Source organism: Cupressus sempervirens, chromosome 4 (genome assembly GCF_028749045.1).
Source record: "Cupressus sempervirens isolate cs-2001-9-10 chromosome 4, ASM2874904v1, whole genome shotgun sequence".
NCBI classification, from domain to species: Eukaryota; Viridiplantae; Streptophyta; class Pinopsida; order Cupressales; family Cupressaceae; genus Cupressus; species Cupressus sempervirens.
Genome location: NC_143121.1, coordinates 686418541 through 686422948, shown reverse-complemented (window position 1 = coordinate 686422948; position 4408 = coordinate 686418541).

Here is a 4408-nt window from a genome sequence, read left to right as displayed (position 1 = left end):
ACTGAGTCATGGTTTAAAGGATGTGAGTCAAAGAAAATGAGACTCGAGCATGATTCAAAAGATCATTTTGGGTGTGGTGAACCAAGTGGATCAAGTCCAAAATCTAGAAAGAAGAAATATGTATTTGCTAGATATGTTAGAAGGCATCATGCATCCAAAAAAATCATTGGAGATCAGTAAAAAGGAACAATGACAAGGAACAAACTAAAAGGTACATGTTTTCTTATTGAGTTTGAACCTAGAATTGTTAAAGATGCATTAGACAATGAAAGTTGGATGAAGGTAATGAATGAAGAGATTGAACAAATTGAAAGGAACAAAACTTGGACTCTTGTTCCTAGACCCAAGGGTAAAAATGTAATTGGCATAAAATGGGTATTCAGAAATAAGTTGAATTAAAATGGAGAAGTATTGAGGAACAAGGAAATGCTAATATGAAAAGGTTATGCTCAAGAAGAAGGTATTGATTATGGAGAAATATTTTCTCCTATTGCAAGGCTAGAAGGTGTTAGAACACTACTTGCTTATGTTGCACATAAAGGATTCAAAGTATATCGAATGGATGTAAAGTTAGATTTCTTGAATGGAATCCTAAAAGAAGAAGTTACATTGATCAACCTAAAGGTTACATAGATCCTAACAAAAGGAATACAGTTTGCAAATTACACAAAGTTTTATATGGTCTCAAACAAGCCCCTAGAGTCTAGTATGAAAAATTTGATAGTTATTTGGTAAAAAATGTTTTTCAAAGAAAAAATGACAACAACAGTCTTTACATCAAGGAAGGACTAGAAAAGAAGATATTAATGGTAGAAATTTGTGTAGATGATATATTATTCACTAGACATGATGACTTGGGAAAATCATTTTTAGAGAAAATGGGTCAAGAATTTGAAATATCAATGTTTGGAGAGATTAAATTCTTTGTTCACCTACAAATTCAATAGAAGAAGGAGGGAATCTACATTACTCAATCAAAGTATATCAAGAAGATATTGAAGAAATTTGGAATGGAAGATTCTAGACCAGTTGGAACACCTATGTCTACTAGACATAAGCTTTCCAAAAATGATGATTTTGAAGAGGTAGACCAGACTACATATAGATCAATGATTAGAAAACTTTAGTATGTAGTACACACAAGACCTAATATTGCACTAGCAATTGGTATAGTGGCAAGATTTTATACTGATCTAAAGGAAAATCATATGATGAAAATAAAAATAATTATGAGATATCTAAAAGGTACTAAAGATTATGGTTTTTGGTATAAAAGGGGAGGCAACCTTCAATTAAAAGTTGTCACTGATGCTAATTGGGTATGAATTATTTGTTGGAAATAGTCAAGACTAGCTAGGTTATTGAGAGGGGAGGGGTAAATCAATAACCTCAAAACTTTAAACTAATTCAACACTTAATCAACATAATCCATCCACCATTATTTCATCTAATCTATTGCATGCATGAGAAACTAAAAGATAAAAATTTATAACACATGAACACAATATTTGGTGACCAAGAAACCTTCCAAATAGAAAGTAAAATTGGGGTGGGGATGATACCCACAAAAATTCAATACTGTAGTATAAAGTTGGCCTGTTAAGGATTATAATGACCACTTCTGATGATCTGCCCTATTAAGAGGAATTTGGACTACTACATCCACCTTGTTAGAGGTTTTACAAACATACAATGAAGTATGCACTCTGTTAAGAGATTTAAAGAAAGACCATTAAGTCTACCCTATTAAAGGATTTAGATACTAATTCACCTATTAGAATGAAATAATAGATCTGACTTACAACCTAATTGCTAATTAGATCCTTGAAGAGCATATCACCTCTTGTGATAGATATAACTTTGCTGCTCATTATGGACCTTTTTGAATACTCTGCTCTGTTGCTGATTTGCATTCACTCTTCTCAAAAAATTACATATCCATACATGGAAAATGATACAATACATTACATATATACCATCCCAATATTTACAATTACAAGGTTAGCTAAAACACAAGTAAATAGAATATTACTAAGTCACTCAAATAGTAGAAACTCAGGTTCAATAAGCTGACTTGGTGAACTTATGATACTTGGTATCCACTACATTACTCGGCATCATCATGCATTTGGTAGAAGTAGAATATTGGTCCATACTAATCACACAACATAGCTTCAAACTTGGTGACCATTGGAGACTCAGTAGATATAGTGCCACTCGGTAGATGTTGAATACTATGTTTACCTTGCTTGAACTCAGTAAACACTACTCATTCCATCACTTGGTAGACACTAGCTTCACATCATAGAAATTGATGACTCAGTGAATACTACAAAGCTTGGTGACCACTATCTACTCAATGATAACTACTAGACTACACATTGTTTGTTTTCACTTGGTAGCTTCTTGATGTGAACTATTGAATTGTTAAACTTACTTGGCAACCATTGAATGCACAGTAAACACTGGGGACTAAATGATGAGCTCGGTAACCATATAGAGTTGAATAAGTGTTGTCACTAATGAAAAACATAACTTAATGCCAACAATCTCCCCCTTTGGCATTAGTGACAAAAACACTTATAAGCCAAGACTTAAGTATACTGACATACTGATTTTTTTTAATTTTTCAAAACTTATCTTTGTAAAGCTATTGTATATACATTTGCACATATCTCCCCCATACATAAGACATAATATATGCATGGTCTCTCTCCTTTTTATTCTATACATATATCAATCTATTCTCTCCCCCTTTGTCTCTCCATAAAATATCTCTTATAATGCCAAATAGTTATACAATATATTCATACAGAGACACCAAAATGTGAGAGAAACGTAGAATGTACCTTAAGAATAAGACCTAGTACCTTAAGAATAAGACCTAGTGTCTTATCCCAGTTGTCTTGAAAAATTTTTTAGGTGTGAAGAGCTACTTGAACTTTTATTGAGAGCTATATCATATGGTCTGCAATAGAAAAATTGTTATCCTAGACCAATGACTTTGAATATGCAATATGCTTTTGCATTGTGTCCATGATTGGAAGGATCATGTTTTGGATGTCTATCAATGTGGATCTGATCCTTGCTTCCTCTCTTAGTAGTTCAGCCTACATATTTGATAGAAATCTCACCTTAATGTGATGTGTTGAGCTTGAGCTAGGGTCAAGCTATAACTTTTGAGCACTGGCTTTCATATCTTGATCAATCTTAGTCAATTTCTCTTTTACCTCCTTAGTGAACCTAGTAACATCACATAGCTTAGAAAAAAGTGATGTTACATTTGTAAAAGAATTTTCAATATTATCCAAAATGGAGGATAGTTCTACCTAATTTATGGCAATGTGCTAAGCAATGTGCTCAAGCACTTTATTATCAAACTTTTTCTCTGCCTTTTCAAATAAATTTTCCTAACTAGATGTGTCCTCATTGAACTTATTAACTACTTCTTCCAACTGTAGCAAGATATTTTGATTAGAATCAACATCCACACCTATAGCTTTGGTCAAAATATTCTTTGCACTCTCAATAACTTGGTATTCTCTATCTCTTTCCTCTCTTAGTTACTTTTTCCTTGCCTTCTATTCCAAAAGCTAGCTAACCAATTTCATTTCATTAACTGTAGCAGTATCAAGATCCAACTTAGGAATTACAATCTCTTTGTCTATATCTATATCTTAATCAATTTCCTTTCTAGTAAGTAGAAGTTTTAGGGGTGACCTTGGTTCTACTTCTGACATTACTGTCTTGGGCTTAGAAATAGAGACAATTGTAGAGATAGTTGGACTAGCTAAAAAGACTTGAATAGGACCAACTGAAGAAATACTTGCAGGAGTGCTAAAATAATCCAATATTGTTGTTCTATCCAAAATTGAAGTAATAATAGGTGGAGTACTGACTAAATTACTTGCAACAGAAGAACTTACTAGAACAAAAATTGATGCAAGCAAAGCTATAGTTGTCAAAATTGTAGAATAGGATGTTGAACTTACTGCACATGCTGCTGAAGAAATTCCTTACTTTTTAGTTGAAGAAGAGGGCTATAGCTTGGTAGATGAAGTGGTGGACACTTCCATTATTGATACCTGGAGCTAAGAGGTAGCAGTCTTTGGTGGAGAATAAAGAAGGGAGGCTATGACTTGTGCAACTATCCTTACTAGATCATTTTCTTCATCTTTTCCTTCCTTATCTTCCTCTTCAGCTTCTTCCTCCTTCTCTTCTTCACCATCCCTCATCATTATCCATCATCACTACCTAATAGTCCTCAGCATCAATTGTGACACATGGTGTCTTATCTTCTTCATCATTGTCACTGTCATCATCATCATCATTGATCTCTACTAGATCTTCACTTGGCTTATGCAAATGATAAATATTTGTTCACATATTTGTATCATCTCTAACTACA